The sequence below is a fragment of the Epinephelus fuscoguttatus genome, linkage group LG19 (genome assembly GCF_011397635.1).
Source record: "Epinephelus fuscoguttatus linkage group LG19, E.fuscoguttatus.final_Chr_v1".
In the NCBI taxonomy this organism is placed as follows: domain Eukaryota; kingdom Metazoa; phylum Chordata; class Actinopteri; order Perciformes; family Serranidae; genus Epinephelus; species Epinephelus fuscoguttatus.
Genome location: NC_064770.1, coordinates 24,542,038 through 24,566,933, shown reverse-complemented (window position 1 = coordinate 24,566,933; position 24,896 = coordinate 24,542,038). Strand labels below are relative to the sequence as shown.

The 24,896-nt window shown below is 42.6% G+C and overlaps 1 protein-coding gene across 1 annotated transcript in view; it reads left to right on the top strand.

Annotated features, from left to right (window-relative positions):
* Positions 1-6,294: 6,294 nt before the first annotated feature.
* Positions 6,295-24,896, top strand: part of sdr42e2 (short chain dehydrogenase/reductase family 42E, member 2) — a 47,253-nt gene continuing 28,651 nt past the window's right edge. The window contains exon 1 of the mRNA XM_049562237.1: positions 6,295-6,423. The gene's annotated coding sequence lies outside the window, so the exon portion shown is untranslated. The remainder of the gene's footprint in view (positions 6,424-24,896) is intronic.

The following is a 24,896-nucleotide window of genomic DNA, read 5'->3' as shown; positions in this document are numbered from 1 at the left end:
TCAGCCACTTACTGGGTATCGCATTGTTTTGATATGACATGTTCTAATGTTATTTTCTCTCAATAAACAGATTTGCAGGGTTGCATTTTTTAGGATGGTGTGATGTTAAAACACATTTCAGTCCTGTGAAACACAAGAGACAATGGTCCACTTGTTGTGTCAAAGCAGCTATGATTGTGCAGGTTATTGCTATGCTTATCATATAAGTATTATTATCACTAGTCATCAGTGTTATATATTTGATTACTGTGTATTACTCACATGACACAAGCTGGTGGGTTCACTGCAGTACAGACGAGGAGGAAATGTCACTGATGCATCGCACTGCAGTTCATCCGTCTGTAGGCTACAAAATGATTAAATCCAAAGTTTTAGTAAAACCCAAAACTTAAATACATTTAATGTTGGTTTCCACTGCTGAACAGAGGGCTGATGTGAAATTCTGCCTCATTCACAAAGTTGTAAAATAAAAAAAACAATACAAAATAACTTTTTTGGTAGATACTTGACATCTGAGCTGATTTAGTTATTTGAAGGACAGATAATTGATTGGTAAATATTTTGAGAATCAATTCAATTGCTCCAAGAAAAAAAAAAATCAAGCAAAACTGCCCCCCCCCCCCCAACAATAAAATATAATATAATATAATATAATGAAATTCAAAATAAAATAGGGAAAAAAGTCCAGCATTTCAAAAGTGACTATTTTGCTGTTTTCTTTGTACATATACTGAATATCTTTAGGGGCAACTGGTCAGACAAAACAAGACATTTGGAGACATCACACGGGGCTTTTGAAACTAATATAATAACGAAAATTATAATCAAATTATATTTATAATTAAAAAATTCATTAGAGGCAGCCTTAATTTGACGGAGTACATTGATTATAAAGGTCAAAACATTTACTGGGAACAAGCCACACAGGGGCCTTCAACTATTTTCAATTATCTTCGTGAATGTGGTGGGCAGTGATTGTTTTGGGGTGGCTGTGCCCCCCCCCTTGCCACCCCTTGGTGGCGCCTTCTCCCAGGTCGCCCTCCACACTGCACTGGCAGTTGGCAGCTAATCACAGCAACCTGCCCATCCTATTTCCAGTCCTCACAGTTGTCACCTCAGGGGGGAGGCTTGGCAGGGTTAAAGACAAGGGAGGTTTACCCTGTTACCACAGCACACCTTCCCCTCAGCGCTGCAGCAGGTCAGACGAGGTGACGGCTCCCTGCTGCCTGTGATTCATGGGTGTACTCGGCAGCATTTAATGAGAGAGAAGGCTAACTCAATCCTCTTATCGCACAGAGTGCTGAAATAACAAATGAGCAGCAGAGGGAAAAAGGCAGTGGGTTTAGGAATGATCTGATTAGTGTTCCTATAGTTTTATAGTGAAGCCAGAACAAACCACCGGTTGACATCGCAAGGAGATTAACTAAGGCCGAGTTATCTCAGCCTATAAACTAATATTATCCCTTAAACAACAAGAAGAAAGACGAAAAATGGAGCAAAGTTCCATAGCTTTGGGGCGTCACTGAGAAAGGCCGCATCCCTGATCTTCTCTGGGCTGTTGCTGGGAGCCTCCAGTAAACCACTAGCAGATGATTGCAGTGTTCTTAGAGTCAAATAGTTAATAAGGGAGTCAGCAATGTAACTTGGTCCTAGCCCATGTTGGGCTTTGTATACAAGGAAGAGGACCTTAAAATCAATTGTAAATTTAACAGTAAGCCAGTTCAGAGCAGCTAAGATGGGCCTCGTGTGCTAATTCAATAGACTAATTCGAGAGAGTAAAGCTATGGGGTTATTTAGGGTGAGAGATGTATAGGACTTATGTTGTAAACAAGATCAAAGTTGTTTAGTGATAACTGTGTAATCAGCTTGTTGGCCTCCCTGTACATTAAAAAGAAACTCAATATATTTATTACACATTAACCAATACTACATGTTTATAAGATAATATAATATAAGATAAACTTGATTGTCCTAAAGGGGACATTTGTTTTGGGCACATAGTGCTTAATGCAACTTATGTGACAAAGTTAGAGACCTTTTGAGACTAAAGGGAAGTCTTTGCTTATGTGATATCACCTGCTTCGTTAGCCAGTGTCTCCAGGGTTTCGTGAACTGTATTTGGGATTGTTGTGGCCTGAAATGCTTGAGTTTACGGCAGCTTTTCTATAATATTTTGATCCATGTTACAATATTTCGAGGCCTTTTTTAAAAATTTGCAATAAAATGACGGGGGCAAGTGAAAATAGAAAAAATATCTCAGAACCATTGACTATTATTACAAGGATTACGTGTTTAACACAAAACTAGAATCTATTTGTGATTTTGGGGACTGTTGCCATAGCGGTCCCAACAAACTCACACCGACACTGAAACAGCTCGTCTCTGTCGTTAACTGCAACTAACACTAGCTGAGTGTTGCTAACAGTTAGCTCTGTCCTTGCATATGAGTGACTATGCCCAGGCACAGAGCGCACACTGATGCAGCAGTAGTCTCATGATAAACAGAGGAGGGTGAGCAAATCACTACGCTGTGTGCAGCTCTACAATTTAATATGATTTCACCAATTTAAACAGTAAAATTTGCAGTGACTGGATTAATTGTTGTGATCACAACATGGCAACATCCTGAAAGGACTGATTAGCATAGCACAAGCTGTGAGCGGTCGAGCTGCATCATGGGTAATGTAAGTGTCAGGTTTTCGAAAGGAAGATATCATTGGTCTTGCTGCTTGATTCTTTTCTAAATTTTCCTTTGCGAGTTTGACGATGTTGTAGCGGTGCAGTGCTAAATCAGTGGAGTACACTTTTACTGTCATGATATTCACTTTGTTTCATGACAACACATTCTCACTCCTACCTTGTCACATATCGACATTTGGTCATGGACTTGGTGGGGCTATGCAGCCATGTCACACTTTGTACCCAAAACAAATTTCCTGCTTGGGACAATAAAATTTATTTATCTTATCTTATGACTTTCCACATCCAGATACGACATGAAAGGTACCCTGGGTGTGTTGGTTGTTGACGTTCTGGGACGCCATGTCAAGTTCTGCCTGTTACATGCATTATCTCATTTCAAAATACCCATCTGTTTTGATGGGAAATTTACAATTTACATACAGTCTCTTTCAAAATAAACTACAACAACGCGAATCAATGTTTTTTTTCCTCCAACAACTAACATACGTGGTTAGCTTTAGGAAAAAAGAACAGGGTATGGTTTAATAGTCTCACAGGACATGAACACAACTCTCCCGGGTGAAAGTCCATGTTTGTTGGACCTGTCCACCACCCCTTCCGCACACCCTACTTGGACTTTTGCTGCCTTAACTTTTGTTCTTGTTCTGCTGCGTTTCCCCCAGAGTGCCGAGGTGAAAGGACATCTGGCATCACAAGTCACTGCCCAAGCGCCAGATTTCGACGTCTTCAGAGTGAGACCAAGTTGTTCATGAACACTTGCAAAATGTTTCCAGCATGCGGCACTCTGCAGAGCTGAATCACTGTTACATTAATTTTACCGATGACACATCATCGTTCACCTTCATCAGTGCTACCAGGAGTCTGTGTATGATTTCACAAAGATTTTCTGGAAATCACCATTAGTTAAACAAAACATGTGGTCATCAATTCAGCCTGCCAAGACTGTCCTCTTTTATGTGCACTTTATTTTTTTCAGAGATGTGACGCCTTTCCACTGCACAGGAAGGATGTCTGAAAATAACACAGAAAAGGACACAGGTTTGTACACAACGATCTCTACTGCAGCACCACAGCAGTTCCAGAGTTAACTTTAACTCAAATGAAGGTAAATGCAATCTGGGATCGGAATTAAATCAACACATTATGTACTTCTGTTAAAAAAGGAAAGTACATTAAAAATGTGCGCTACAATCCAGATCTTTTTTTCATTACTGCAGTTTATCTCCAAATTGCCTCCACACTCAAGAGCTTCAGTCATTTGGCAGCTGCTTAAGAGTTTTTTCCTCCCCTCTTTAATTACGTGCAGTGCATTTAACTGTCAGCTCAGGTTTGGCAGTCTGTCTGCTGTCTGCTAAATAAAACATGAAGCGTCTATTTCGGTCCTCTCCAAAAACACTGTGCTCAGGAAGTGACTGCTGCTGTTTACCTGGCTTGTTGTCGTGTCAGAGAATCATCAGTTATATCGTTTGATACCTGAGCTTTGATTTATTGCCTTATGTTTTCTCTTTCTGTGTTCATTTATGAAGGGAAATTCTCATTAAATATCATGGTATTCAACTGTGAGAGTAAACATTGGCATTAGACATTTCTGCAAACCACTGATATGTTACATTTGTAATTTTACTATCTGCTATGTGGCAGATATGCTGAAACATTCATTTCTTTCTATTTCAACAACACTGGTTAATATGTTTATGATTAGGCACAAAAAACAATTGGTTATGGTAAGGAATGGATGAAGTTTTGGCTTAAAATACTCGATTTTGGTGGCACAATCTCATCTGGAAACACAGCAACGTCTTGCTAAAAACAACCGGTTTTGGTGTTTTGGAGGTCTGCACATCCCTCCACCTTCCTGTGACGACATCAGCTCATAAACTACGCCACCTTAGAAACGCTGAAATGAAACGTATGCAACGTACAAATGTAACATGTCCGTGTTTTGTTGGTGAAGATTCCCAGTCATCCGGGTCATGGCAATCGTAAGTGCTTTATCGTAGGCAACTGGACTTGCTTGAGTTTCTTGGAGATGTTTGACCTCCTATCCAAGAAGCTTCTTCAGTTCTAGAACTGAAGAAATATTAAGTAAGTTAAGTAAGTAAGTTAAAATTGACGTGTTTTGCAGAAACGTACAATGCCAACATTATCTTCTTAGAGTCACCAATTAAGCTGCATGTCTTTGGACTGTGGGAGGAAGCCGGAGTACCCAGAGACAGCACACACTGACAAGGCAAAGGTGCAACATAAAACACAACATAGACAAAAGCACATAGCCACAAACAAAGACACAAAAGCACCAAGCAAAGCACATAAGCACAATTGGCAAGACAGTGACAGACATAAAACCTCATTCATAGTCATTTATATCAACATAGGGAGCAGGTCCTCTTCCACAGAGTTTGCCATTGTTTTTCTACAGTACCCCAGAAAGGACAAATCACTGACTTTAGATAGAACCATTGGCATTGGCTACCAATTTTCCAAAACACTTGGCACACAGGAAGAGTTTCAGTTCTGCAACCTTAACACTAGGTGCCACTAAATTCTACCCTAGACCACTAACATGCGAAAGCACTCACATAAAAAAGAGAGACCTGGTGGCCTTTCCTTTAGCACCACCTTCAAGATGAAGTTTAAATTTCTAGCCTGATATTGTAATTAAAAATCCTGTGTCCTATCCACTTTGTCTCATAGTTTTATATTGCTTTTGGATCATCATTTTGATAACGTTGGCATTTATTGATGGCAAGTCAAACAACCAGACCATGACCCAGAGCCACGGCTGCCCCTGACCAAATTGGGGCCCTAAGCGAAATTTTATTTGGAGGCCCCCATCCCAAACGTATCATAGGTACAAAATGACCGTACAACAACTTGCCATTTAACTTGATAGCCTTTACTGGCAATAACAAATGTACTGTATAGATACAGTAGTTTGGCTGCATGAGTCAAATAAAATAAAAAAATTCAAAATGAAATAAATAAATATTAAATAAAAATAACTTCAAACTGAAATAAATAAATAAACAAATCTGAGTTACAAATAACCATCAATTACTCATCAAAAGAAAGTAACTTCCACCACCTCAATCCCCCAACCTTGAGTAAACACTGAAAACAGAAATAAAATACAGATACATTCTTTTCTATTTTCATCTTATTTAGCTATATTTCTCCCTCTCCCCTCTCTGGGAGCATCTGACCTCCCCGCACATACCCCCGAGGCTCGGGTCTCCCCCTCCGTGGAGCCCGCCCGCCCTGCCTTCCCGCACATACTCCTGAGGCTCTTTTGGACGACATGTCGACAACTCTTCACCTGCTGCAGCTCTGCAAGTGCCTGCCAGCGCACCCCTCTTATTGTTCAGATGTCGAGTGCTGTCAATCATTGCAGCGACGCATGGGCGGTCAGGTCTCTTCTCTCCTTCCTCGAGCTGATTCTATGCGTGCCTCACGGTACCGCATGTGCGCATCCATTGCGCATATGCGCAAATGCGTCCCCTCGCGCAAAATGTGGCCCCCCTGGAAGATGAGGCCCAACCCACAGCGTGTTCTGCGTTTAGGGAGGGGCGGCCCTGTCTCAGGTAAAGGTGCCGCTGATTGACAGATGAGAGATGTGACGCGTCGGGAGGCACCGTGAGAGCAAAGGAAAGGTGCAGACCGGATTATTTCATGAGCCGGCCGGTACAGGTATGGGCGTGAGAGGTCGGAAGGAATATTAAGGTAAGTTTATCTGAATTCTAGGAAGGTATAACCTGTGCACGTGATGGCAATGTGATCCGCGTGCCATTTATTCATCACTGTCAATGTGTGAATGGCTCATTAGCTGATTTCGCTTTGGAAGTTTTGTTCAGTAGTTGAAGTTACAGGATTTGTTTTTGTTTATCAGTGACTGATGGCAACCTGTGAAGCGCGTTTGGTAATCTGTGAGGAGAAACCATGAGCTTGATGTTGATGAGTATTGTTTGCATTTTTTAAATGAGGGTGTCCTATAAATTAAAGTTGTAAGCACATCTTGTCCTTCAAATCGAAAAGTTCAATAACATTGTAAAAATACAATAACACCCTTGACAATTTATGACACCTGCATTAGACAGATCTATGACAGTCATGAAAACAAATATATCTAATGCAGGTGTCATAAATGAAGGTCTTGATACTTTACAGTTTAACCTTTAACAGTCCATGCTGGCTGTATAATTTTTATTTTTATGTTATCTAATCTGTATTTTTGTCACATTTTTATTATCATTTACCACTCAGTCATTTTTTTTAACCTTATTTCTCTTATGATTCTTGAGCTGATGAATGGTGTTAACTTCTCAGGTGTGAGGTTACTACAGTCTTATTTTAATTTGAAGGGCATGCAAAAAGTGCAGTCAACTTCAATCTCTATTCCATGACGCCCTAATACAGAAATAGTACTCAGATAATACTCAGCAGTAGCCAGTAGTTACTCCATAGTAAGGTCCACTGTGAATTTTATTTTAAAAATTTAAAGCAATGCTTCACTTATTACCAATGACACCTGCATAACAGATAAACAACCAGATTTATGTCAATGGACAGATGCTTTATGTCCAAATCTCTGCCTAGCCACACTCTTCTTTGGCTACACTGTCGCCCCATATTGGTCAATTACAGAAACATTTTTGGAACATGCTTCAACAACTTAATTAAAAGCATCCTCTGAGTTTGGTGGTGTTTGGACTGACTGTCCATTTATGGCCAATTTCTGTGCAAGGCCAGTGCACTTGTTAGAAACAAGTGGCGCCCCCTATGGAGCGATTTCAAAATGATTGTACATTTGTGGTTCCACATTGTTATGAAACATATCGTGCGACTTTTGTAATGATTGAACAAACAATTTCTGATTTGGAATGTCACGCATATGGTGTGTGTATACTTATATATATATATATATATGAACTGTCCCCTTAAGTTGTAGCATCTGAGCTAAATGCTAGAATCAGCATCCTCACAGTGTGACTAAAAATTCAGTTGTAGCAGTCGCACCGGAGCCTTTTTTGGTATGAAATAACTTACAAAACTGCTGTAAGTGACGTCTGTGGGTGAAAAACGTTCAATGCTGTGAGCAACACAAACTAAAGTTGTAAGTGCTATATGGTAGACAACTGGACTTGCTTGCTCTTGAAGACGTTTTGCCTCTCATCCAAGAAGCTTCTTCAGTTCTAAATGACTGGTACGAAGTTGCAGGCTTTAAACCCTGTGTGCGTTCCCACCCACACCTGGATATCTGCAGATAAATTAAATGTATGAGAACTGTAATTTTCATGTGGATGCCATTTTGAAATTGAAAGCGAGGCTGAGGTGGGAGTGGCCCAGGTGGATACCCCATAGTACGTCGAAACAACAATGACTTGGACCACAAACCTTGAGCTGTTACAACATTTCACCGTGAACAATGAATGCTGGACTGAGGAGGGACGTCGGATACCAAGAGCAGATTTGCTGAAAGGATACATCACCTGGATAAGGGGTACGTCACTGATATTGCAGGTAAGCTAACAAATTTGCCAGCTGCTGTCTGTATGTTGGTGTGCTAGCTGATCAGCAAACATCAACTTTGTTAGTACGTTTACATGCACAGCTTAATCGAGCTATGCTCAAAATTCGATTGTGGCATCTAATCGGACTTCTGTCCTTTTCCCAGTTTACGTGCAACTGAGAAAATCGAATTACTGACGTGTCCTCTTCCTCAACACTAGGTGGCGATATGCGTTGTTTCAGCGGGTTAATACGGCCCCCTCTCCGGTTGACCTATTATGTCACTTAATAGTAAACAACTGGAGTCAGGCGGCAGACTGGCATTTTCGAACAACAGCAAGATGGATAACCGTACAGCTTTGTTCATCTCATACGTAATGTACACGTTACTGATTGTGCAGATAAGGTGCACGCTATCCCTCGTGGTCATGGTGATTTTGAGAGACAGACAAGAACGCCGTATGCTGTTGGAGGGCTACAACATTAGCATGTCTTGTCTGTTCCGGGGTCATACGCCAGCGCGGGGGGTGTGGAGCAGGCACACATGCATTGTCTAGTTTAAGATTAAGGCGTTTACATGCCAGAGAAAACTGAATTCCAATCGCATTATCTGGGTGTCTTAATCGGAGTTGGAGAACTCCATTATTAGTTGGAGTAACGCATTTACATGCACTTCAGTTGTCCAATAATTCATTTTTTTCAAGTGTCATGTAAACGTACTGACTGTTAGCAGCTTTATGATTGTGGTAAACTACTGGTATATTGCTCAAAATTCTTGTTATTAAATACAATGTACTATATTTCGTCAAGGTTATACGTTGTGTTAACAAGCGTTAGGTGTTATATTTGTAACAACATTGGGTCATCTAGCTTACAAGCTAACTTACAGTGATTTTTCAGCGAGGACTTGTCTTCTTCATTGTGAAGAAATGACACCCTTTACAATATACAGGTATTTGGGTAACCTGTATATTGATTAATAGACAAATAAGTGTTCAGATTGAATGTTGTCCTGTTCAATGTGAACTAATTTGCTTTCAAACTAGTATATCCCCTTTCCCTGCTGGACAACATACACAAACACTGTTATTAGAGAATGGTTTCCGCACAGTTAATTGATGGGCAATGAATGAATCGATGAACCTACAACCATGACCTTGCAAAAGTTTTGGGATGTATCTTATGAAAATAAACATTTTATAGACTGTTTACTTTGTTTCTGTTTTCTCTCACTGTAGGTGGAGTGTCACACTGAAGGTCCCTTCATTAGGCAGTCAAACGTTTGATTGCAAAGCTGGCCAGGGTCACTGCGATCATCAAGTTGGGCATTTCGGCACATTTTCTTCAGCTGGACGGCAAATCTGTTCCTATAGTTAGTAAAATCTCGCTGCCACAGACAAGGCATGTCCCTCCATGGTGAATAGGCCTCACCCCAAAACCTATTAATACAATACAAGTCTCAATATTAAAACCACCTGCAGCAAATCCACTCCCAAAGAAATACAGAAGATGAAGATGATGGTATCACACCCAGCCTCTGTTGCCCTGTTCCAGTCTCCCTACCAAGTGATCAGTTTTTCTCATGACCTTCGAACAAACCTTCCTTATATTGGAAGCAACTGACAAATGTATCATTTACTGCCAGCTTCAAACAGACATCCTGTGGATAAGGTTGCAACAGAGTTCGGAAACATGCCCTGAGGATCAGTGTTAACTTACCAGGCCCTCGCCCGACTGACCACCACTACCACTGACCATCAGCCACTGTTTCCTCTTCCACCACAGATACATAATTATGCTCCGCTCTAAATGAAAATGAGAACAGCTACTACTGTGGCATGACTGTCACTCTCTCTGATGTAGTGTCACTGGAGATGGAAACAAGGGAACAGAGCACCAACAAGACCTGGCACTGTGTCCGAACTTCATTTGTTTTCAAAGGGATCATTCAAGGATTGCAGACTTTGACAGCTTAGCAGCCAGTGTGCACAGACAGAAGAGGGCTGTACAGACACAGGCAATGAAAAGGGGGGTAGAGATGGAGCCTGTTGCAGCAGCACAATATGAACAGGTAATGGGTTATCACCATTACCTTGTGGCTTCATCTTAAATCCTCATGTCCCTCATTTAGGAACCTCATCTGATCGTAAGGTGGTTGATGGCGCAGGGTTTATTTAGGGACTTCCAGATGTGGACAGTTTGGTTGAGTGCTGTTATCTTCCTGCCAGAAGAAAGTAATCAATTAACTAAACTCCATAACCGCCTTAAAGACATAAAAACCTGGATGAGCTCCAATTTCCTGATGTTAAATTCAGACAAAGCTGAAGTTATTGTTCTTGGCCCGAAACAACTCAGAGACTCTTTATCTGATGACATAGTTTCTCTAGATGGCATTGCTCTGGCCTCTAGCACTACCGTAAGAAACCTCGGAGTAATATTTGATCAAGATTTGTCTTTTAATTCTCATTTAAAACAAACCTCATGGACCTCCTGCTGCTGCTGCCATCATTAGTCATTAGTCATACTCCTACTGTTATTATACACATATGATTATTGTCACACATGTATACTGTCAGATATATACTTTCAACATATTGTACCACAGTAGCCAGAACTATAACTATAATATTATTACTTTCATTAATGTTGTTGTAAGCTACTGTCATTACCGTCTGTCCTGCATCTCTCTCTCTCTCTCTGTCTCTCTCTCTCTCTCTCTCTCTTTTTGTCTCATACGGATTACTGTTAATTTGTTATGCTGATCTGTTCTGTACGACATCTATTGCACGTCTGTCCATCCTGGAAGAGGGATCCCTCCTCAGTTGCTCTTCCTGAGGTTTCTACCGTTTTTTTCCCCCGTTAAAGGGTTTTTTGGGGAGTTTTTCCTTATCCGCTGTGAGGGTCCAAAGCACAGAGGGATGTCGTATGCTGTAAAGCCCTGTGAGGCAAATTGTGATTTGTGATATTGGGCTTTATAAATAAAATTGATTGATTGATTGATTGATTGATTGATTCCTGCAGGACCAGATGGTACTTTTGCCCTTAAGGAAATGTCCACAAACTTGTCACAAACATCCACTTGGACTGAATGATAAAGTGCTTTGAACTTGATATTTCAAGAAGACCTTTGAATTTCCTCAAATTTGGCACTAATGTCCACTTGGGCTCAAGAATGAATTGATTAGAATTTGGCGGTCAAAAGTCAAGGTCATTCAGACGAGTCTCCACCTTTTTTGCTAATCCTTCCCACTCGAACCCAATTCTATTGGTGGAGAACTTCTTTGTGTCCACTTCTGATTGGGCCCGTTTTTAATGGTGTGATGTAGCCTGGAATTTCCCAAAATTCCTTCCCTTAGGTTCGGTTCCATTCTCGCTCTATTTTTTTTAAAAATATGTGCATTCTGGGGACTCTCTATACAGTCCACAATGCGTCTAGTTTCATGCAAGATGTGAATTCCAGGGACTTCTACACGGCCCACAGTGTTTCTAGTTTCATGCAAATAAAACCTTGGAGTACAATATGTGAGCAAGTGTGTGCTAGTTACAGCACCTGAGTATGTGTTTCATCATTAAACAGGACATGGTGTGTTCTTTCAGTAAATGACCTTGACAACAGATTCAAAGGAGTGAATGATCAAAGGAGTAAATGACCTTGACAGTATCTAATACAGATTCAAAGCTTTTATAATGCCTTGTACATGATTATATGGCTCTTTTTTGTTTCCCAATCACTTAGATATCTTAACTTTGTTACTTGATTTACTAAGCACAAACTTTTACACTACAATTTCCACATTTAAAATAACCAAGTTTTTACAGTGCAGGGAGGAACAACTTACACCCATCTCCTCATCTCTTGTTGATGTTGAATATTTGTGATAAACTGTTCCTTGAAATTTCTCCTACTTCATGAGCTAAATAAACTTTTTAAAAACCCTCTGGGATCATCTGGAAAATGCATTGTCACAAGCTGAAGACAAGTTTTTCTGACACCGTGAAGCGCTGACTTTTCAGAAATACGGGGTTCTCACAGGACAGCTGCGCTACAAAGATACGGTGGAGGAAAAAAGTTTTCGGACACCCCATGCATTTGTGAAATATTGCATTAAGAATCACTCTTAGGTCTTCAAGTGCAATTTCTTTTAGTACAGTCACAGCCAAAATACTAAATAAATCCTAAAAAAGCCATTAAAAACTTAAAATTGATTGGTTCCATAAAAATACATAAGAAATTTTGAGTATTGTATCATTTTGGTGCCAGTGATGAAGGTCGTTCTTTTTATTAAAAGACACAATTTTTGTTGCCAAGCTTCGTGTCTACATAAAGCCAGCACATTTGAAAGTTCTTCAGACACAAAAATGGCTAAAACAAGGAACCTAACGCAGGAAACACGCCTGAAGATAAAGATTCTCAGCCAGGAAGGGTACAGCTGCCGCCAGATAGCCAGGAAGTGCAGATGCAGTCCTTCAGCAGTTGGATACACTCTGCAGAAATACAGACGAACCAACAGCTTGGAAGACAAACCAAGATCTGGGCGTCCAAGGGTTTCTTCAGCAAGAAATGGCCGCATCCTGATCCGCATGTGCAGGCAAAACCGCCGAATGACATCACAGGAGCTTCAGCAGCAGTGGTCAAACCAAACTGGTGTCCAGTGTTCCACCCACACTGTACGTGGCTGACTTTTAGATCATGGCTTAAGGTCCTACAAGGCTATCAAGAAGCCCCTGATCAATGAGAGACAGAGGTTAGCCCGGCGTTGTTGGGCCCAGGCACACAAGAACTGGACAGCCAGGAATTGGAAGAAGATTTTGTGGTCAGATGAGTCCAGTTTCCAGCTTTATCTTACTCCTACTAATGTGAGGGTATGCAGAAGGCCAGGCGAAGCATTATCTCCAGCATGTACAGTACCTACTGTCAAGCATGGTGGAGGCAGTATCATGGTTTGGGGATGCATGAGTGCTGCTGGTGTTGGTCATCTCACTGTCTGTGATGGCACATTGAACTCTACCAAGTATTGTACCATTCTCGAAACCCACATGCTCCCTTCTGCGCGTGCACTGTTCCATCGAGGTAAAAACTGGATGTTTCAACAAGATAATGCCCCTTGCCACACATCCAAGGCCAGTAGAACCTGGCTGGAGGAGCACAGTATCCAGGTCTTAGAGTGGCCAGCTCAATCCCCGCACATGAGCCCCATTGAAAATCTGTGGTGGATTATCAAAAGGTCTGTTTCAAAGCATAAACCAAAGAATTTAGAAGAATTAAAAGCAGTAATTCAAGAAGAATGGGACAAGATTACCCCTCAACAGTGTGAAAGGCTCGTGGGGAACATGCCAGCCAGGATTAGAGCTCTACTACGTGCCAGTAGCAGGACTACTAAATATTAATTTGATGATGTGATGGTTTATTTATTTTTTGTTCAGTATGAACACATTCTCTGTTTTTTGTTGACTTTGATACCGACAATGTTGAGAACTGACATATTGAAACTGTCAAGAATTTAGTTTTGTTAGTTTTTCATGTAAACAATAAACAAAACAATATAATTTGTATTTGTTTGTATCTGTCTAATGCAGCCACACCTTTTGAAACACAAAAAAGATTTTTCCACAAATATTTCATGATAATATTTGAGATTGTGTAAAATTTTAAGGGTGTCTGAAAACTTTTTTCCACCACTGTATAATAATCTTAAAGAATACAATACATTGCTGTAGAATAAACTGTCCAATGGTATATAAAGTTAAAATGAGCACAACTGTAAAGATCTACTGCAGTAATATTAATATTAATGCAAAACCATTATAACAGGAAAACACTGACAGGAAACATTTTACTGAACAATGAATATTTTTACCTTCAGGACTTTAAGGGAACAGCTGATAATGCTTGCATACTTTTACTTGAATTAAGATTTGAAAGCAGGACTTTTACTCATACTTGAGGATTTTTACAGTGTGGTATTAGCACTTTTACTGAAGTACAGGACCTCGATACTTGTTTCACCAGTCAGAGCTGAACTGCCAGTGTTGTGTTACAGTACGTCTCTCAAAGGAAGAATGAAGAAAGAGTCATTATCCAGGAATTCAAGCGTCCTTGATGCAAATTGGGGATAAATAAAATTCACATTTTGTTAGTTTAAATTTGAAGTTTGAGTTTAAAAAGAAGAAGAATTGGGCTCATAAAAAAAAGTGAAATTCAGAAAACTTTGATGTCTCTGTTGATAATCATTTTAGTTATGAACAACATAGATTGCTGGCAAAATGCAGAATGAGTTTTGGATAACCCTCTTCAAATATATGCTGTCACAGGATTAAACAAGAGGTCCATGAAAGTTGGTGATGAGAGCAAACGGTTCATAGCTCGTAAGGCTGGCACCACCAAATATGTGGTATTCAGTGATGTGCCTGATTGCCCTTGCTACATGGATCCTCAAGCGAGCAATATATTGTGCGTATGTAATATTTATTAATATTTATTATATACATTATCTTTACTGAACTGCCCACTTGGCCCAAGGAATGCTGAGGTTACACGTCCTACATTTATTTCAGCAAAGAGGCTGTTGAAACAAAAATCAAAAGGGCTGGAGATGGGCCAGAAAGCTCGCGATCTCGTTCCCATCTTCTCAAACGGACTTTCTTTGTTTTCCACTAAATATCAAAAACTCAAATACTCAGAGGTAAAAATCACTGGAGACACGTAGAATCAGATGCAACTGAGTTTAATGTGCTCGCAGGCAACAAACACATCACAACTCAATGAGTCAAGCTCCGGAGCAAGACTGAAATTTCTTTGTTTGCAGACTCGTTTTTATTGTGAAGATTTTCTGCTGAGTCATCTCTTTCTTAATCCTTCCCACTTGGCTCTGATCGTAACGGTGTCACATTTCTGCTGAGTTTCTACTTTTTCTTTAGTCCTTCCCCCTTGGAGCTGAAACATAACAGTGTCACATTTCTCTTGTCTCCCCCTGATGGCTGCTTTAATCCTTGAACTCATTCATAATAGTATTCCCCACTCTCCTTTTCTCCCTTGGAGCTAATTCCACCGTATAATGTTTTTCTGGGCAGTCTAAGACCCGCCTCCTCTAGGGTCATATCAGGACAAGCTGTAATTTCCCTAACTTTCCACCAGTGGTTTCTGAGCCCATCCTCCATGCTATTTTTAATCCTAGGTACTTCTCCACCACAATGCTTAAGTGCTGAGTGAGTGTATGTGTGTCATAAGAATATATGAAATAATAACCCAGTGTGTGATTTGTCAGTTAAACAGAGTACATTGCTTCAACACGTATCTTTTTAAAAGTCAACTTAAAGGTACAGTATATGTCTTCAATAAATCAGTACATTACACTACATTCCCCCCTTTGGGGCTAACAAGTCCCACTAAATAGTGAGGGAGGAAAATATATATTCCCCCCTTTGGGACCAGAAGGTCCTATACTACAATCTACATGAATCCGCAAGCTTAACAGAGGGAAAAAATATATATTCCCTCCTCTGGGACTGCAAAGTGCCACTCTACCCAAGCAATTAGCCAAACATCAAACACACTACATTCTACTGATTACAGCTTGGTATAGGCACAACAAGGGTAAGGCACTCAATGTGTAATATCACTCTGTTACAATGTTTAAACTAAAAACTAGAGTGCAACACACAAGATAAGTCACGGCGGGATACATCATCACTCCAGTGTATACATAATTATAGAACGATTACAGTGAGTGGAACACCCTAATAATCCTGTAACTGTTGATATAGCACAGTCACTGGTTAGTAGAATCAGTGGAAACATAGGCCGATGTCCCGGCCCTACGCCGACGGCGGTAAGCTACAACTTGATCCTTCAGTACCGCGATCTCAAGCTTCAACTCTCGATAGGTTGCCAGCTGCTTTCGCAGGTCTCGGTTGTCTCTAGTCAGGACGCAAACTCGAGCACGCAGGTTGATCTTCTCCTGTTGATCCCGTTCATGCTGCTCCTTCAGGCCCCAGTGATTTTCCACCATCCTGCGTTTGTAGGTGTAATGGCGCAGCTTGCGCAGGCTGTGTCGCAGCTCTAAAGGGAAGCTGCACACTAGGCGACGGTAGAATTTTGCAGGAACATCATAGAGTTGGGTGTGCAGGTCATCCACGAGCTGCTTGTATCTCTCATTGGTGGGCGTCTCGTTTTGCAGTTGGCGGAGATGTCCTTCCACCGCCTCAGGCCATACGTTATATTGGCATTGCAACAGGACTCTGGTGGCTCGGGACAATGGTCTTTGTGGTACGTTGTGAGTTGTCAGTGGAGTTGAAGGGCTTGATGGGAGTCCAGTTTGGGATGTTCGTCAATGGCGGCTGCATAAGCGGTGGCACGTAGGTTCCTGGCGAGGTCATCGGCACGTACTGGTGCCAGTGGACTTCAATGGGGGCTCCTCCTTGGTGCACATACAGGAATGGGGGTCGGTTGGTCAGCCTGGGAGATGGGTTGGAGTGGTCTGGCCGCTCCGGCATGGCTGGGGGCTCTTGATAGGCCAACCTTGGATTCTGCTGCTTCGGATACGGAGACCTCCAACTGCTGGCCATGCTCTGCACCTGTCTATGTATTGTAAAGGACCCTGTTTAGTTTAATTCACTTCCCTCTTTTCCTCCTTTTCCTCCTAATTGCCCCGTGGTGTAAATAACCTATATATGTTGTTCAATTCATTGTTAGTATGGGTTTGGTAACAGCAAGGTTTTACCTAAATCTATTGCCAATTATTTGTTTTTTCTTACCCTGAATCGGCTCTCCCTCTATACGACCTCGTATTCCCCTTCCAGATTCCCCTTCATTGGCTCATATAAATTTATATTGTCAGCCATATTCTCACATACAGTACGGGCCAAAAGTTTGGACACACCTTCTCATTCAATGCGTTTTCTTTATTTTCATGACTATTTACATTGTAGATTCTCACTGAAGGCATCAAAACTATGAATGAACACATGTGGAGTTATGTACTTAACAAAAAAAGGTGAAATAACTGAAAACATGTTTTATATTCTAGTTTCTTCAAAATAGCCACCCTTTGCTCTCATTACTGCTTTGCACACTCTTGGCATTCTCTCCATGAGCTTCATGAGGTAGTCACCTGAAATGGTTTTCCAACAGTCTTGAAGGAGTTCCCAGAGGTGTTTAGCACTTGTTGGCCCCTTTGCCTTCACTCTGCGGTCCAGCTCACCCCAAACCATCTCCATTGGGTTCAGGTCCGGTGACTGTGGAGGCCAGGTCATCTGCCGCAGCACTCCATCACTCTCCTTCTTGGTCAAATAGCCCTTACACAGCCTGGAGGTGTGTTTGGGGTCATTGTCCTGTTGAAAAATAAATGATCGTCCAACTAAACGCAAACCGGATGGGATGGCATGTCGCTGCAGGATGCTGTGGTAGCCATGCTGGTTCAGTGTGCCTTCAATTTTGAATAAATCCCCAACAGTGTCACCAGCAAAACACCCCCACACCATCACACCTCCTCCTCCATGCTTCACAGTGGGAACCAGGCATGTGGAATCCATCCGTTCACCTTTTCTGCGTCTCACAAAGACAGGGCGGTTGGAAGCAAAGATCTCAAATTTGGACTCATCAGACCAAAGCACAGATTTCCACTGGTCTAATGTCCATTCCTTGTGTTTCTTGGACCAAACAAATCTCTTCTGCTTGTTGCCTCTCCTTAGCAGTGGTTTCCTAGCAGCTATTTGACCATGAAGGCCTGATTCACGCAGTCTCCTCTTAAGAGTTGTTCTAGAGATGGGTCTGCTGCTAGAACTCTGTGTGGCATTTATCTGGTCTCTGATCTGAGCTGCTGTTAACTTGCGATTTCTGAGGCTGGTGACTCGCATGAACTTATCCTCAGAAGCAGAGGTGACTCTTGGTCTTCCTTTCCTGGGTCGGTCCTCATGTGTGCCAGTTTCATTGTAGCGCTTGATGGTTTTTGCGACTCCACTTGGGGACACATTTAAAGTTTTTGCAATTTTCCGGACTGACTGACCTTCATTTCTTAAAGTAATGATGGCCACTCGTTTTTCTTTAGTTAGCTGATTGGTTCTTGCCATAATAGGAATTTTAACAGTTGTCCAATAGGGCTGTTGGCTGTGTATTAACCTGACTTCTGCACAACACAACTGATGGTCCCAACCCCATTGATAAAGCAAGAAATTCCACTAATTAACCCTGATAAGGCACACCTGTGAAGTGGAAACCATTTCAGGTGACTACCTCTTGAAGCTCATGGAGAGAATGCCAAGAGTGTGCAAAGCAGTAATCAGAGCAAAGGGTGGCTATTTTGAAGAAACTAGAATATAAAACATGTTTTCAGTTATTTCACCTTTTTTTGTTAAGTACATAACTCCACATGTGTTCATTCATAGTTTTGATGCCTTCAGTGAGAATCTACAATGTAAATAGTCATGAAAATAAAGAAAACGCATTGAATGAGAAGGTGTGTCCAAACTTTTGGCCTGTACTGTACGTCCATATTGTCAGTCATGGTCTCATATAAATCGTTGTTCAATCTTTTGGGTGCATAGGGTCTTACCCACGGTTCATCTAGTTCCCACAATTTGCCTTTCTCGGCGTGCCTTTCCTGCTGTTGTGTCAGCATAACAAATTGTCCCATGGCCGCTCTCATGGCCCTTCTTATCAGGATCTGTATTAAGGGAAGGACGCAACAGATTATCAAGAGAATAGTCAATAAAACAAGTCCAAATATTACCCCTATAGTCCGTAAGATTTTTCCAACAGAGAACTTGTCTAAGCAGTCAAGAACTGATGAGGTTTTTAGTGTTCCAATTGGATTGTTGTACTTGTTGGTCTCTTAGTCTACGTGTGTTTTCCAAAGCTTGAGTCAGGTTGCCATCTTCACCTGTATTCATGGGAATGGCTGTACAGCACTCTTCCCCTATTACATCACAGACACCTTGGTCTGGGGCTAATGTTGTTTCGATGACAAGTCTGTTCTGCACAGTCATTAGGGATGTAGCATGCAACTGTTCACTCACACCTTCTAGTGCTGCTGTAGACCAATTTACAAACCTGTTGATTGTACCACAAATAGTTCACCCAGCCACTATTACCTGCTATGTATTGGGCGTTCATTATGGTCCCTACAAATGACATATGAGGTTTTAGCTGTGCCGCTTACCACCTGGTGACACTGAATCTTAGCTTTTTCTACAGTTCGACACACTTTTTCAATCCAAGTCTGATTAGTTTGCTTGTGGGTGTCACTTTTCCACCGGCACCGGATCAATTGTTCCGCCTCGAGCGTGTTGTTACTGCTAGTGGAAGTACAATATCTTGAGCCAAATGCACTACTGGTGGTACTTGAAATTCTTTTTTTAATTTGCTCAGGAGCCCCTTTAAGACTTATTGGGCAGATTTCACTATTATTGGCGTAATTGGTTTTCCCTGCCGCCATCCACATAGTACACTGTGCAAAACAGGTGTCTCGTCGTTCACAATCCTCTATACCTGGGAGGGGCCTAACTCTGGGTAGGCCTAATTTTCTGTGGCAGGCTATGCATGAGCTGTTGGTTACCTGTGGAGGAGGTGCTCCCCTCCGTGGTGCTCTCTGGTGATACCCTCCCTGGCAGCGACCCACTGCTGTCACTCTGGGCTCTGCTCCGATTCCGCCTGGCCGCCAAGCATGAGGATCACCTTGTTCCTTGCTCCTGCAGGGAGGCATCTCCTGAAGGTCCTCTGGGATCTCGACTCGTCTGTCCTCTGTGGCCCCTTTCACCTGCTGGAAGATGGCCCTATGGATATAGGTTAGACTTCGTAAATAGTCAAACATTTCATTTTGCAGTTGCTCCAATGGGGGCCCTTTGTAGGGACCCCTCAAATATGGTATTACATGGGTCGACCCGTAAGCATTTCATGCGGTGTTAGATGCGTGATTCTGCTGGCTTGTGAACGCATTGACATTAGTGCAAGCGGTAAAGCATCCACCCAGTTAAGCTTGTCCCCACTATCTACTACTATTTTAGCTGTTTTTGTTTTCAGAATCCCATTTGCTCTTTCTACTGCCCCCTGTGATTGAGGGTGGTAGACACAGCCAAACTTTTGTTTGATGCCTAGTTGCTTCAGTGTTTCTTGTATTACCTTAGATACAAAGTGTTTTCCATTATCTGATGATATGGTGACCAGTATCCCAGATCTCGGGAAGACTTCTTGGCAGAGGGATTTTGCAACTGTTCTGTGATCTGATCGGGCTGTGGCTGTTGCTTCTACCCATCGGCTGTATCTGCATATGACTACCAAGACGTATCTCATTCCTCTTACTCTGGATTGTGCTCCCATGTCTATGCAGTCTAACGTGAGGTGTCTGAACGGACCGTCTGGAGGTGGTATATGCGCCAGTGGGGTTGTAAAAACTTTCCTGATGTTGTATCTTGCGCAAGTTTCGCATTCGCTTAGTACTCTATCTACCGTGGCTGCCATGAATGGTGACCACCATGTTGCTTGCAATTTCCGTAGGATCTCCCCCCTTACGCAATGGTCACTACCATGCGCCCAAATTATAGCATGTCACGGCAACAGGGTTGGTAGTACAAAATTGCCATGACTATCTCGCCAGAGACCATTTGTTGGCCCCTGTGCTTGTGTTCTGATGGCACCACGCTTGATCCACAGTCGTTTTTCAGCCTCACTTACTCTGTTTTGCGCGGCTACAAGAGAAGGCATGGTAGTGAGGGGTTCACAGTCTTGTATGGTTAATATGGGTGCCATTACTGCACCTGTTGCTGCCTGTTTGGCTGCTACATCAGCTAGGTTATTACCCTTGGCTATCAACGAATCAGTCTTTTGGTGGGCTGGACATTTGATTATGGCTAGAGTTTTGGGGAGGAGCATAGCCTCCAACAGGTCAACAATGGCTCCCCATGTGTGACTGGGGTGCCACCCGCTCTGCGAAACCCTCTCTGTTTCCAAATATTTGCGTGGATGTGGCACACTCCATATGCATATGCTGAATCTGTATATACATTCAGTGACTTTCTCTTTGCTAATCTACATGCTGCTGTTAGAGCTTTTATCTCTGCAAGCTGGGCGGAGCAGGGCTGAGCAAGTTTACATGATCATATAGTCACAAAATCCTGATCGTTATTGAGTTGTACAATTCCATAGCCTGCATGACTACCTGTGGCGTCCTGAAAGCAGGAGCCATCAACAAACAATGTGAGGTCAGCTAAAATGGGCTGATTGTGTAGATCTTCACAAGCGCATAAATTTGTCTGTGTCATGAAGACAGTGATGTGGTGTACCTTCTGTGGGTAGAACCATTTTAGTGTCTGGATTAATGATGGTACATCGTTGAATGTCGAGCTCATGAGCGGACAGGATGACCTCATATCCTGTGCGTCTGGCCTGTGTCAACACAAATCTGGGACTTGTCAGCAGGGCATGAAGGTGGTGAGAGGTGTACAAAGTTACAGGATGTCCCATTGTTAACGAAGATGCTTTTTGAAATGCAAAGACAGCTGCGGCTATCCCCTGATAACAAGGAGGCAAACCGGCCTCTATGTTATCGAGCTTAGTGCTGTAATATGCTAGTGGTTGTTTACCCGTGGGTGTGTCTTGCATCAGGACGGCACACGCAAACCCAGATTTTTCTGCTATGTAGAGATGAAAAGGCTCGGAGTAGTTAGGAGTGCCTAACGCCGGAGCAGACTGTCTATTTTTAAAGCTTGGAACGTACCTTCTGCTTCCTCTGTCCAGGACAGCTGTGTTGTGTTGTTCGTCTGTCCCACTGCTCTTACTAAAGCTCTGAGTGGAGCAGTTTTTATAGCATAGTCACAAATCCATGGCCGACTGTATCCTGTCATGCTGAGAAAAGACAGCATTTGGCCCACCGTCTGTGGTTGAGGAGCCTTACTTACTGCCTCTATTTGAGATGGGGCAATGCACTTTTTATCCCCACTCAACTGTTTGCCCAAGTACTCTACAGACTGCTGGCAGAACTGCAAATTTGTCTTTACTGACCTTGTGTCCCCCCTCTGCTAATGCTGTGAGCACTGCAATAGAATCTTTTTGACATTGTTCTTTTGAAGAGCTACAGACAAGCAAATCATCTGCATAACACAGTGCTTGGCACGTTCAAATTAGCTAGGTCATATTGCTGACCTTCATAAGTGAATGCAAAAAATATCGAAAGTCTGGGTGTAGCAGTACACTGAAAAAAGCAGAACACAACTCAGTGACTGTGTACCACTGTGTGTCGGATGGTATGTTTGAAAGCAATGTGTGTGAATCTGGCACATGTGGCGTCTCTGTTTCCACTACTGCATTAACTGCTAATCTGAGAATTTTGGTTTCTTGATTTGAAAAAATAGGCGTGTTGCAGGGACTTCTAGTTTTGACCAGAACTCTGGCTTTTAACAAGCCCTCAATTGTGGGTCGGATACCGTCAATGGCATGCTGCTGGAGAGGATACTGCCTCTGGTATGGTAGGCTAGCATGTGGTTTTAGTGTGATGCAAACAGGTTGCGCTGATTTTATCAAGCCTACGTCTGTTTTATGTGCTGTCCATAGCTGTGGTGGAACTTTACTCAGCAACTGTTCGTGTTCTTCTGTGACTGCCATCTGTGTGGGAGTAGTACCATCTACAAGTACCTTGTCTGCGACTGCTTCATCACCTGTCTTAGTTGAGATTCTGATGTATTGTTTGTCATCTGAAATGTGGATGTATTTGTTCTCGGTGGGTAACCACTCTCGCACCCGCAGTGCACATCTGACCATAGGACCCAAATGATGAGACTCATATCCTTTTGCTATCATCAGTGTAACGTGTGGTGCAGAATTTGGCACCTGAAACCATCCTGCTAATTCTTCTGGGAGACGGACGGCTGCCACCACACCTTGACGTCCTAAATACATGTCTTCACTAGTGATCAGGCATGTTTTTTTATTGAGCACTGTGTCCCAGCATTCTTGATAATCTACATGAGTCTGGCCTGTGTCATACATGAGTGTGCAATGCAGTGGCAGAGTGGGACTATGTGCTGTGTCAAAATGTAACCTGACCCATGGTTCCCACTGAGTCCATGTCTGTTTGAGGTGAGACTCTTCTGGTGTCAGTTGGAGCCAGTAGACCAACGCCTGTGGTGTCTCTGTGGCATTCACGGGCAGCTGTGGCATCGTGCTTTGTGGAGGTTCCTCAGGGAAATCTAAATATAGTCCATCTTGAGTACACATTATCTTAGTTTTGAGAGGACACAATATATCTTTGCCTGGAAGGTTTACTGGTGTATGAGCTGAATAGAGTAGACTTTTCCTGCGATGAGCATTGGAACGGGCTCTGTCAATGGTATGACTTGTAATTTCCCTGGTGGTCCATCCATGGTCTTGATGGATGACTTAGAGAGGGGGAGTTTAGAGCCTTCTTTTCCAAGGCATGAATATGCAGCCCCTGTGTCCACCATAAAAGGATATGCTTGTTTGTGGATGACAACAGGTACAGTTGGTTCGTTGTGTGGCTGTAATGAAATGACTGGTGACATTACTTCCCCCTCAGGCTTCTCTGGGCAACCCTACCATGGGCACCCTGTCTCCTGTTCGGCCAATTTTCTGCTGGACCTTCCCATGGATCGACCTGGACACTCCCTACGTCGGTGGCCGGGCTGGTTACAACCCCAGCATAGGTAGTCAGGTGCAGCAGGATTCACTCCTGGATATCCGGTGTTCATTTCCTGGGGGCCTGATTGCTGATAGGGTGCGGCTTGCTGATAGGTTTGCTGTTGCGGTGGCTGGGGTCCTGGAGGAAAGTTCGGTCCCCCTCTCCATCCTCCTCGGCCTGCTGGTCCTCCCTTAGGTCTGCCTCGACCCCGCCCCCTCAGGGGCCTCTGGAGTGGTAATGAGTGGCATTGGATTGTCAGTGTGTCCCTGGCCAAGGTCACTGTGAACCTTCCCTCCACTTGGCCTTCCATTGTTGTTACTGCTCTTGCCTCCCCTACTGAGCGCAGGGGGTATTGTCCCGTCTCTGATGGTGATGTGTCTTGTAGGTATGGTGGTGGTGATGCTGGTAGGGGTGGGGCTGTGGGTCTCACATCCATCAGTGCCTGTGGGTCCTGTGGATGCTTGCTGCACTCCATTGACTCGTTTAAATTAAGGCTCAAAACATATCCCCTCTCAAAAGCATTTGTATCCCCCTGACATGATATTTTACTCTCCCACTCTGTGCTTATTTGTGCCTTGATTTATGTATTTATGTATGTTGCTACTATGGCTCTGGTTTTTGTGTTATTGTGTTTCTTCTGTATTTTTCATTTTTTATATATTCAGCACTTTGGTCAACGTGAATTGTTTTTTAAATGTACTTTATAAATAAAGTTGACTTGACTACTTGCACCATTTGCTTCCTACCCCCTGCTTGTCTAAACCACCCTAATACCTCTCTTTCTTTAGCTCTTTTGTTCTTTTTATTATAACTCGCCTTAGTGTCTTTTGCCTCACTGTGTCTCAGTTCTGACTCCGCCTCGTCGCAACATGACAGGTCGAAGGTTCCATCTTTAGGCCAACGATTTTTTCTTCTTTTTTTTCCTGATGTTCTTTTGTGCCATTTAGTCACACAACGTTGGATTCGATTTCTCCGACCTGGGTGTTGTGTCATCACTATCTCTATGGGTGTCAGAACCCCTTTTTCCATCTTTCCTTGAAGCCTTGTTTAACTTCACTCGCT